This window comes from Ascaphus truei, chromosome 3 (assembly GCF_040206685.1).
Source record: "Ascaphus truei isolate aAscTru1 chromosome 3, aAscTru1.hap1, whole genome shotgun sequence".
In the NCBI taxonomy this organism is placed as follows: domain Eukaryota; kingdom Metazoa; phylum Chordata; class Amphibia; order Anura; family Ascaphidae; genus Ascaphus; species Ascaphus truei.
Window position 1 is genome coordinate 389,731,532 of NC_134485.1, and position 13,331 is coordinate 389,744,862.

Sequence of the window (13,331 nt, forward strand, 5' to 3'; positions counted from 1 at the left end):
CTTATCGCCACTTTTGAAATCGGCTGTATTCAAGTAGCCCTGATCAGCTTATCGGTGCTGATCGGCACTCAGAAATGGAGATTTCATCGGCAATTGGCCCCGCCAACTAAAGTTGGCAAGTTGGAGGGGAGAAGGATCGGCAAGGTTGCCGGGACGGCACTTAGAAAAAAAACCTCATCTCTACATCAATGGAGTCAATGGAGCGGGGACTTATAACATTATAGGATTGTTTACGTTCTATTGCTCATAATAAAAATGTGCTTGGCATTACAGTGTCGAGGTCATTCACTTCATCGTGTCACCCCTTACGTTTCTTATTGGCATAACATTGTACTTTTATATGTTATGATGATTTGCGTGTCACATTAGTCTTAATGTTATGATGTGTCAATGGAAAATCCTATACTCAACTCTTAAAGGAACAGGTCACATAATATGAAACATGTTACTTAAGTGTGCTTCAATTTATTTTATGATGTAACATATTTCACACATCTAACAGATCCAGCGTATAGTAATGTTGGTATACATTACAGAATGCTTTGAATGTGTAACACATGATCAAATGTAAATGTAGCTGTTTTTTTTCATGTTTACATGTACTTTGTGACTCCCTCTTTTGATGACGTCCGCAATTGGACACTCAATAACATTGCATGTTTACATTGTACACGATCCATTAGAATCACTTCATGCTAACTTATACACACATCTATAATAGTTACTCATTTTAACACGATTGAAACTGAATCAATAGCAACTATCCTGATGGCATGAAATTATGCATATGCAAATTACAATTAGTTCATGTGAACAGGTGACAATAACATGCCAAATTACACATGTTGCAACGTAGTTTCTCAACGTCAATGTCATGGTTGTATCCTAATTAGATGACTGAGTGTTGTGTTCTGAAGTGGTACATGCATTACACATTCCAGAAATACTTGCCAATAAATGGTCGTACAAAGCTTAACGTTACATCATTCTCAAATATCATGATTGCCATGTGAACACACATAAATAATCCGTTTAATTGGTACTGGATACACGTTGGGAGTGAACAACTTGGATATGTTAATGTAACACCTTGCACTTCAGCAAGTCACCTGACATCATCACATAGGTATTTAAAGGAGGACAATTACCTGCGCATTCACAGCTACAGACCTGAAAATGATGCGAATGTTTATGAGACGGAGGAAGATTCTATTGGACGAGAGGCTTGCTGATGGAGAGGATGTCACAGGCCAAGGAAGGGACAGGGACAGAGAAGACAGGGACAGTGACAAGGACAGGCACGCGGACAGGAGAGGGAGAGGTCGAGGGAGAGGTCAAGGGAGAGGGCAAGGAGATGAGAGGAGAAGAGAGAGGATAGAAGTTGTGCCTCGTCCTCGTTTGTACAGGGAGAGAACCATGTTAGATGGGATGAGTGAGGAGGAGATTGTAAGTCGCTATCGTTTGAGTTCAGCAGCAATCTTAGCTCTTTATGAAGAGATATGGGGAGATTTAGATTTTTTGACAGCCAGAGGTCGTGCAGTCCCTGGGCTTGTTAAAATGCTGTGCTCATTACATTATCTTGCTTCCGCATCATTCCAGACAACTGTGGGCATAGTGGGCGGGGTCTCGCAATCTACATTCTCGTGTACTGAATAGACGCGCTAGGAATTATATTCATTTTCCTATAGAGCACACAGAGTGGCTGGAAGTCAGGAAGGGCTTTTATACCATAGCCGGGATACCATGTGTGATGGGTGCAATAGATTGCACCCATGTTGCTTTGATCCCGCCTAGTCAGAGTGAGCATGCTTACCGCAACCGTAAGCACTACCATTCCCTGAATGTACAGGTGGTATGCGATGCCACAATGAAGATTTGCATGTGGTAGCCAAATTCCCTGGTTCCAGTCACGATTCCTCTATCCTGAGAAACTCATCAGTCTTCCATGCTTTCGAAGAAGGCTATTTTGGACCTGGTTGGCTGGTGGGTGATATTATTATGTGTTAACAAACAACTCTAGTTTTTATATGAACTGTTCAATGTAATAATGTTAACACAAATTGTTTCATTTTTTGGCACGATGGATTATAGGTCACTCAGGATACGGAATTAGGCCGTGGCTGTTGACCCCGGTGGCAAACCCTCAATGTGAAGCAGAGGAGAGGTACAATGTTGCCCATAAATCTACCCGATCCGTCATAGAGAGGACATTTGGGCTTCTGAAAACACGATTTCGGTGTTTAGATAGAACAGGGGGGGCATTGCAATATAAGCCTGCGAAAGAGTCAGATATTGTCATTGCATGTTGCATTTTGCACAATCTAGCACTCCGCAATAATGTACAAACCGACATACATCAGGGCTTGGAGGAGGAGCATCCCTTAAATTTACCAGCTGACACTGAGCAAACAGCCGGTGGTGTGGAGACACGTCGGAATGTCATAAACACCTATTTTTCATGTAAGCAAATACATATATGTTCATAGAACTACATAGATGTATTAATTCATTGTAATGATAAATACATTTGTACAAATATCATTCACTTAGGAAACAGATGAATATGGTTTGCACACCTTTCTCTTCTCTGCTGTGTGGACAATTGCATGTGGCACCGGTCATTCATCAACAGGTTGTATTATACTTCTTACCACTAAAAGGTGTTGTGTATACGTGAAGAAATAATGTGTACAAAATCTATATTTTATGTACATGCTATTCTTGGTTATGCATACACAATAAACCTACTATGTCGATAGTCAATAGCTAGTGCAGTATGGTTACATACAATGTTTCTTTTGGAGTGTGACATGTGTGTCACAATGATGTGTACACTATTGTGTATTTAAGATCATATTTGACATATTATATATTTTGTTTCATATCACATACAAAATTGTCACTTCTGTGTGTTGCTTACCTTAATGAACATGTCATGACAATGATTTATATTCATTCATGTTTTCTTTTTCAAGGTATATCACTCCAATTTCTGCTCATGGTATGTATTTCAATTCACATCTCTCATAAGATGTGCAAACCTCGATACAGGTATAGTTACAGGATGTATAAACAGAACGTAATGAAAAAGATGTGACAATAGAAACATGTCGTTTCTGTATTGTGTCCATGCGTTTATCTACACTTGGTTGTTATTGTCCAGTGTGTTTTCTTATCATTACGTACATTACATAACATGTAATTTTGCCAACGTTACAACATCCATTCATGGAATATAGGGGTGGGGGGAAAGAAGGGGATAAACCCTGCTCAGCTAGTGATTATGGGAGGAGAACATCTATTCATGCACATGAGCGATGTTAACACTCAATGCATGTTTGTATGCAAAGACCCTAATGTGTTAAACATCATTAACATTCCAATGTATGTGATTAGTTCTTCTCTCACTTCATCTTCATGTTCATTACTACATTGTCACATGTGTATGTATAAATCAAAAATGTGTGTTGATTTGACGTTCATCTAACATTTGTCAAAATGTTGACACCATTCCAAAGTATAGTTTTTGGAATTCTCAACTTTTCCTAAATCATTCAACACAATGACAATGTACTGCACCGACACACTTTATTCGAGCAAATACCCGGTATGTACCTGGCAGATACCTGGAATGCGCCGCTCCTCACCTCTGACAAGCCCCGTTGTGTTTGCCTTCCCAGCCTGGGTTCATGCCTGGCTGACGGGCGGCTGATCTGTTAAATGATAATGATTAGGATTTAATAGGCTGCAATGCTTCGCGTGTCTACCAGATGGCATAAATTCATGAATTGTAATGCAGTATATATATATATACTGTGCAGTATTGCAGCCAGCGGGAATAAAATGCTTCAATCCCTGCTTGGAAAATACCTCAATGCACTCGGGCAGAAAACAGTCACAAACCTCAATACACCCGGGTATACCCGAATTCGTGGGACTAGCCAAGCTCGAATAAAGTGTGTCGCCAGTGTAGTTATTAAAATTTTTATTTCATTCACTTTCCTTATTCAAAATGATCATGATCCTTTATAACCACGGTCAACATATGATCACAAATGAAGTATACATTTACATACATTTACATACACACACATTTCAGCAACCTACTGTGTGTGTTGTCGTTTTGGTGTGATGCATGTATTTCTACCAGAAATAATATAAAGCAACATAATAATGTTGCTTTTATCATCGGCCTCACTTAGTTATGTATGTGTTTATCGTTTACTAATAACACTAAACTATAGTTACTCGTGTGAATTAAATGTACACACAAAAGTTAATGGTTTAATGATCTTTACCTAACATTGATTAGCTCATGCATATTAGGTTACCACTACAACAGGTGATAATATAACACTCACACGACTAAACAGTTTCTATCACCTCACTATTGTTATTGTGTACGTTCAGATACAATGTCAACGAGTTGTTATGTACCATTTACATTCTTTGACAAGTCACACGTGAGATTATAATATATAGTAGAATAATGTGTTTGCTGAGTGATAATGTTGGTTGCATATATCACATGGCAATACATATAATGTTAGTAGAAAAGAAAAAAATATCAATAGAAGTTCTAACTTCCGTGCTTAGCAACATCATTATGATAATTAAGTGCATAGTAAATATTTGCACTATAGGATAACATTATGTAGTGATTGTTAATCTGTGCACCAATCATTGAAAGCATTGTTACATATTTATTATAATAGTTGTTCGCTAGTCGTCACAATCATCTAATATAACGATTGGGCCATCTGAAATCATACATTGGTCCCATGTATTCATCCTCGACATCTGTGAAATACAGAAAACACATGATGTTCAAAGATGGCACATTTATCTATGTCTCAGCATGACAACGCTTAACACATCTCTATATGATTTGTGGATATTCACGCATAAGTGACGTATATGTTTAAACTGCAAGGATAAAACTACAGATATAGAACTGTCTCATTTTTCAAATCGCGTTGCTGGCATTACTACTGATATGTTAGTTCCGGTGCCTATATACATAATAATGTGCACGCACAACGTCTGTTGCACGCGCACGTCACGAATGTGTGGACTAAGTCTTAGCGCATGCGCAAAACGATGTGTACGCTGTGCGTTCAATACATGTCCCTCCATGGTGCTGTTAGCATTACGCATATCATGGCTGAAAGTTATGATATGGAAGCGAAAAAGATTCACTTCAACACACGTACATATCTAAACTTTGTAAACGGACGTGTGCCCACGGCAAAAACGGACGATCAGCCAATGAGCAAACAACATACGTGTGACTTTATGTTAAGGCAACGTGAAATGCACGCAAACACCCCTCCCACTGAATGAACATTGGCCTCCAGCGCTGTCCACGCACCGCCCCACCGATGCGCGCACATGACACACTGCACTGACCGTAACAATAAGCTAAATGCACAACCAATACTGTTTCACGCGCGCACGTCGGTTGGGGGTGGGGCTTACATCGGTAACCTTTTTAAGGACGCCTTGGGACATGACCAGGTTCCCACGTCATATGTGGGCGACACTTTGTTTTTATATGTTTAATGCTAAACTATGAGGTGTGTGTGTGTTACAGTTAGAGTAACATGTTGAAATGATACTTTAAAAGCGATAAGCATCTATGATTTAGGACTCCGTCACCAATGTGTACAAATGGTTCGTCATGTAGTATATTGTTATAGGAAATAATGTCTTTGTGCACGCTACATGTAAGGCTGTCTGCAATGTTAGTTTGTGAAATGGTGCTCAAAGTGCTGGGGCTGTATATGATGGAAGGGAGTGTAGGCTGGGTATGATCAATTGTACAGTAGCAGTACTAAGACTTATGAGGGCATAAGGTACCCTGAAGGTCGGGGTAGGTTGCCAAAAGACACCCCCCCAGGTATGTACTCACAGTCTTGCCTCTCCCAGGGTCTCCCTTCCAGAGCGTGCAGCTGAAGTAAGATAGGAACTCCAAAAACCAGGGTGTGCAGCGCACAGCAAACGAGGATTCTACATTCATTCCTTCTGGGAACCTGGTTTGGCAGGACAACAAGGGCATTAAAAACACGGATGCAGGAACACTGTAGATTGATACGTAAGAAGGACACTGAGCATCCTGTGTCGAAACACTTTTCAGAATGTGGGCAGGGGGGTATCAATAGCTTCTCATTCATGGGTATTGAGAGGATAATCAAAAAAGAAAGAGGGGGAAACATTGTAAAAGCACTAGATTGCAGAGAATCCTATTGGATATTTACACTAAAAACCAGGTTCCCAGAAGGAATGAATGTAGAATGGAACATTAATCACTTCCTGAAATAAGATTTATTAAGATATCCCTATTAAGATCGTTAAAAATCTTTAGAAATAAGTTTTCTTCATTATTGTCCTTTGGTTCACCCACAGGGACTGGATACAAAATAGCCAAAAAAGTCAAATAATCCAAATAAACTAATAATTTAAGGGATACTAGAATTGTATTCAATGAGACTCGGCTCTGCCTAAATTGGTATAAACAAAATGCTTTTAAGATATATTAACAAAAATCAGACTTATGGTATAATAAAGCCATTAAGAATAATTTGCTCTCGTCCAACCAACCACGATATAATTGTAATATCAACTTTGTAAAATATGAAGTTTCTTCTGGATATGAAAAATGTTTTTGTTAGGCATCCATATATAGAGATAAACTGCAATTAAAAAATTAATTTTTTCTAGATATAATTTTTTTTAATAAATATGAATTTATTTTTCTATTGATAAAAATCATTCTATAAAAATATATGTTCTCAACACGGCATCTCACATTATATAAATAAATAATCAAACCGCACTTGAGTATAATATAATCTCCATTGAACCAATAGGGGCACACCATTTGTTGTTGTCTCTATACAGGTATAAGATTCATTTATATTTCTTTTTTTTACGTATTTTTTAACATTGCTTTTCAGGCATTTTTTAATTAATAAACTAATTGTGTTAAATGTGTTTTAGTTTTAACAAATCAATAAACTGTATAGATATGTGCATCTTACTAATATTGAGTAACTTGTTTGCTTGTCATTTGTTTACATCTGCATATTCTTACACTTTGATCATGTGTATTTGTTTTTTGTTTTTTGTAAATTCTGTTATATATTGATCTTGTATTTAGGATAAAACATTTTTTTGTATCTGTATGTCTTACCATGCACTTTACATTGCAGCTGACTGCTCAGTAATTTTCCAGCTCAGTGCATTAATATGGACTGTCCCTGTATTTATAAGATATCATCACAATCTTGAAAAAAAATGTCCCTTTGGTTAGAAACCTTAAACAAGATCGCAAAGAATACAACAGGGGATTTCATGTAGTTTTACTACCGCGCATGCGCCGGACGGGGAGGAGGAGGTAGTCCCCTGCGAGTGCCAGAGGCGTGCTCTCATCTGTAGAGCCGCCCTGCTGGGTGTACCTCTCATGATTGAGCGCAGCTGGCACTTAGCAGGGAATCCCTTAGGACTCTGGCGCAGGGCGCATGCGCAGCGTTCGTATTCCCTATTGGTCAGTGACGTTCAGTGACGTCACCAGTGGCGCGAAAATACGGCAGTCAGCTGCATTTAAATGATTGAACATACAACAGACAGCACTTCTTGATAAAGTTCATCCGAACGAAACGCGTAGAAGGTTTGCTGCGTTTCCACACCATATGATTCCCCAATAAAGGACTTTTTTTGCAAGACCTGCTCTCCTCGTTTGCTGTGCGCTGCACACCCTGGTTTTTGGAGTTCCTGTCTGCAATGTTAAGCTGTATACACTCATTTGGCTAACAAATGGTATATTTTATTAATGTACACATATATAATTTGAGTAAAGGCATAACGAAATTTGTATTTACCATTCTTGTAGAAGTCAAAACTGATTTGGCTGCAACTGCTCGCTCCAGGAAGGCACAACAGTATCATCTATGGTTGAGGCAACCGTTGAATCCTGAATCACACACATCTCCATGAGGACGTCATATGGATCTGCAGTGGCTTCTTCAAACAAGACGTCCGGAGGTACGTACAGATGTTGGTTGTTTTCCCATCCACATTGGTATAAGTTTGGATACATATCATAGTTATGTCCATCTTGCATCTCGTCTTGATGAATGTAGGGTGCAGGTATATCAGCAGACGCGACAGTCGGTGCGGCTTCAGTGTCACTGGTATTAGGAAAAAATATGCTATTTAACAGAAGATATGTTCCATGTTCCATGGTAAGTTTAAATGATGGCGCAACATGCCAGCATCCATATCGTTGATCTAGCCGATCATGGACACGCTCAAGACATTCATTTGTGGATAAGTGAATCGTACAGAAGTTTTAAAATTTCATTGTTTGTCAGGTTCTTGGTAGTATGGATATTTCTTTTGGATCAAGATTTATCTATATATAATTAACTATATATTGTGTGTAGATATATATATTTATATAGATATGTGATATATATATAGATATATAGATATATATATATATATATATATATATATATAGATATAGATATAGATATCTATATCTATATCTATATATATATAATCAAAAAATAAATAGATGATACCGTTCTGTGGCTAACGAAATGCTTTTATTTGTGCGAGCTTTCGAGATACACAGAACGGTATCATCTATTTATTTTTTTAAATAAAAGCATTTCGTTAGCCACAGAACGGTATCATCTATTTATTTTTTGATTATTGAAGCTCGGCTAACACGGTACTGATACCTCTACATATATATATATAGATATATAGATATATATATCTATCTATATCTATATATATATATATATCTATATATATATATATATATATATATATATATATATATATATATATATATATATATATATATATATATATATATATATACATTGAAGGCCTTGTGTGCAAACAGGCCTTGTTGTAATTATCTTAACAATTCATTACAGTTTATAACATTACTGGGTGAGTATGTTTGAGGGCCTATTTGAGTCAGCTGTGTATAAGGCCTGTACTGTTCATTCTGATTATATATATATATATATATATATATATATATATATATATATATATATATAGAGTGCTAAACTAAAGCCATTAATGTGTGTAAGTAGGCCTTGTTGTAATCATATTCAAAGTTAAATACAGGTGAGTGAATTATGGGCTCAATCATACTGATCCCAAAATTTTAGCAAGTGTCCTAACATTTATATCTCATTAACACAAGGCCTGTTTGCTGACAACAGTGGCAGATATATATATATATATATATATATATATATATATATATATATATATATATGTGTGTGTGTGTGTGTGTGTGTGTGTGTGTGTGTGTGTGTGTGTGTGTGTGTGTGTGTGTGTGTGTGTGTGTGTGTGTGTATATATATATATATATATATATATATATTTATCAGTTAACATACACACACACACACACATACACACACACACACACACACACACACACACACACACACACACACACACACACACACACACACACACACACACACACACACACACACACACACACACACACACACACACACACACACACACACACACACACACACACTGTGTGTGTATACATATATCCATAGAGATACAGAGAGACTACAGATATATTCATACACACTTACAGATCTGTTATTGTAACCAAAAATCATACATGATCACATTCCAACATTATGAACTATGAAAGAAGATTAAGGTAAGTAATGTCTTACAGAGTTAAGACACCAGAAAACATAACATAAAAATGTATGCTGTTATATGTGTAGTTACTTTAAGTTGTATGTCAATAATATTAGCATGAAATGACTATCTACATTACAAAAATAACCCAGATACATCTCATCTTGAACAAGAGCTAAGTGAATGTCAGCTTCCATTAACATGGCAAGTGTGTAATAATGTTGTACCATTAATCAACTGATGATTAATACATATTCATATGTTATCAAATATGCCTTCATTCAGTCAGTGAGCATTTCTAAACATTCATGTGTACAAGGACATACTTGAATGTTATGAAGCATCTGTACATGATCATACTGTACATACACTATGCATGAAATATTCTGCAGTAAACACCACCAGGACACCAACAAATGAAGTGAATGTGATTATTTATTTTTGTTTATCCTTTTGAGAGCGAGTAACAGGCCTGCTTGTTGGCTGTTGTGTTTGCCCTTTCCCTCTGCCAATTACTCTGGCCTTAACTGTACGACTTGTACTGGCCTGTGGCAGTTCTGTGGCACTGGGTGTGGGCTGTGGTACTTCAGTGGCACTGGGTGTGGGCTGTTGCACTTCAGGGGCACTGGGTGTGGGCTGTGGTACTTCCGTGGCACTGGGTGTGGGCTGTTGCACTTCAGGGGCACTGGGTGTGGGCTGTTGCACTTCAGGGGCACTGGGTGTGGGCTGTTGCACTTCAGGGGCACTGGGTGTGGGCTGTGGCAGTTGTAAAGCAGTTGATAAACTGCTCAAGAGTGATGGTGGAGCAGTTTCTTGTTTTGGTGTTTTAATCTTTTTCCAAAAGCTGGTTAGTAGTAATTGTTGCCCTAACTTTCTTTTTCGTGTCTCATTTGTAGGTGTCGGTTCCAGATTTTTAACAGATGTAAGCGGTTGGATGTTGACAGGGACCTGCACAGAACTTGCACCTACTGTACCGGTATCATCCAGAACTGGGGAATGAAGAACTAATGACTCAGGAGAAAAAGTAGCAGCATGTAAAGATCCATCCTCAGATGGGTAAAGTGGAATTGTTGTTCTCTTGCTGTCATTCGCAACTGATTTGCTTGGCTTACATTGAGAACTAGTGCTTGTAATGTCCTGTTTACATTTTGGATTTCTTTAGGAACTTGGATGATGACTTTATGAATTTGTGACATTTATGATATTGACCTTTCATGCATCCTTTCATTCAGTGATATCATCCTTTCAAGCACTGACATCATTTCTGAATGGCGACGATTTTCTTCACCCAATATTCGTTCTTCAGAAGCTGCAATAGCTGAGTAGGTGTCACGAGCAGGAGGACTTGAATGCTATGTTAATCCAGGAGTGTTAACATCTTCATAGTCACTTGAGTGAATTTGTCCTTGAGTGGCAACATCTGGTTCTACAAATAAAGAAAGACATTATAAACTGCCATGGAAATTGCACTTGTTTTTCATTATAATTATAGTTGTTCTCATAGTGTAACACAAAATGTTTCCATATTTTTTAATTTGTGTCCAATTAAAAGATGATGCTTGAAGTAACAATGATGTTTCGACTCAGTGTGAAAGAAGAATGAATGAAAGGTTGTTGTAACCTCACAACTCCTAGCTGATAGTTTACAACACACACAATACATGTTGTCAGGAAACACTACATCTTCTGTGACAAGAACTGATGTGAATTTCATTACATGTGAAAGGCATTTATTTTGCATGGCAAATGAAATTCTACAAATGTACACATTAGATGTGCTACACCTCATACACTCACCTTCCATGCTTGATGGTGACCTTGATGAGACAGGTAATGAGACATGTTCAGAGTCAGGTGTCACAAGAGCTGCAGGAGCAACTATATAGAAGAATAACATCAGAATTTTATTAACATGTGTACATAATTAACATGAAGTTTGAGTAGTGGGAGTATTTATGGCTAAATATCAGCATGACATAACGAAATGACAATGATATGGTTCTGCCAACCTGTACATTATCCATCTTAACATAAATGTACATGTGAACCTATTAGGCACATTTATTTTAAACACCATACAACATACAATGTTCATGCAGGAATGCATTGTAAAATTAAGTGTTCTGTTGTACATACACTGCATATGTTGTGTAGTAATCTAACAATAATAATGTATATCACTACCATGACAGCAAAGTTGACTCTGCTTATAATTCAGTACCTAATTGTGGAAATGTGAAGGAATGTTTTTAGTGATCTGTGTGAACATTTAAGAGAAGCAGGTGTAGCACTCAATGTGGCTGACACTCATCAACACATGCAGTGTGTCGCCCACAGATGGTACTGTTGTAATAAGGTGGCGTATCTATAAGGTAAAAAGAAGATATGAGTGAACGAATGACTAACGTACGTTTTCATATATAGTGGCCTGGTGGGTGAAAGTATTCTGATAATTACCATTTCAAATGAATGTGATTAACTTCTGTTCCCCTTGTCAGCTTGTAACAACTGTAGTCCCTCCCCCAAGACATGACACCACCATGACCTTTTATTTGGTTCTACCACCTGTAAGCCATCCCACAAGACTTGACCCTACCATGACCCTGTGATCTGGCTCTGTGCCTGACCCCACCCCCTCTGTTCACCTCAATGCTGTGATTACATATTAATTGCAGCTGGTTTCAAACACCGGTACATGAGCGAAATAAAAATCTGAAGTGAGCTACATATGAACACAATTAAATACCATATGGTACATGTTCCTATTTATGCTCTCATTATACTACATGAAGCGAAAAAAGAGCTTTAATAAAACATAATGAAATGTGTTTGTGCAAATTACTTATGTTCGCCTTTGAATGCACAATCTTCCATGCAAGACTTGATTAGGCAGTAATGGCCTGTTTATAGGTGATCTGGACCCCCCTTGTTAGAGATACCGTCAGCAGGATGATGTATATATAATAGAGAGAGAACTACATAGTGCGATCAAAAAGGTACAACTTTATAATTTAAAAAAACGGGTCAATAAAATGCGCACTTACAATGTGCCAGTAAAAATCATGCATGTATCTCACAAATGGAGAAGATAGAAGCTCCCCGAACGGCTCACCGCCTCCCTCGGGGAGTTTACCAGCATCACAGGTTGAATTTATTATTGATAGTATAAAGTTCATATTAGAGCACAATTATTTTTGGTATTCACACACTTTTTATTTACAAAAATGTGGGACGGCAATGGGGACGAGATTCGCTCCAAGCTACGCCAATCTATTTGTATCAGATTGGGAGACAGATAACATCTGGTCAGGAAGTGAGCTTGGTGCGAATCTTGTCCTCTATCGCCGCTACATTGATGATGTGTTTTTCATTTGGAGTGGGGGAGAAGACACACTCATCAAATTCATCAGTGAGATGAATATTAATTCATATAATTTGAAATTTACGAGTGAATGGAGCAAGGATCAAATCAATTTCCTAGATTTAAATATCTATATTGAAAACGAATCTATCAAAACAAAAACCTATTTTAAAGATATAGATAAAAACAATTTCATCAAGAGAGACAGTTGTCACTTACCACAATGGATGGACAATGTACCAGCAAGCCAGTTCACCAGAATAAGAAGGAA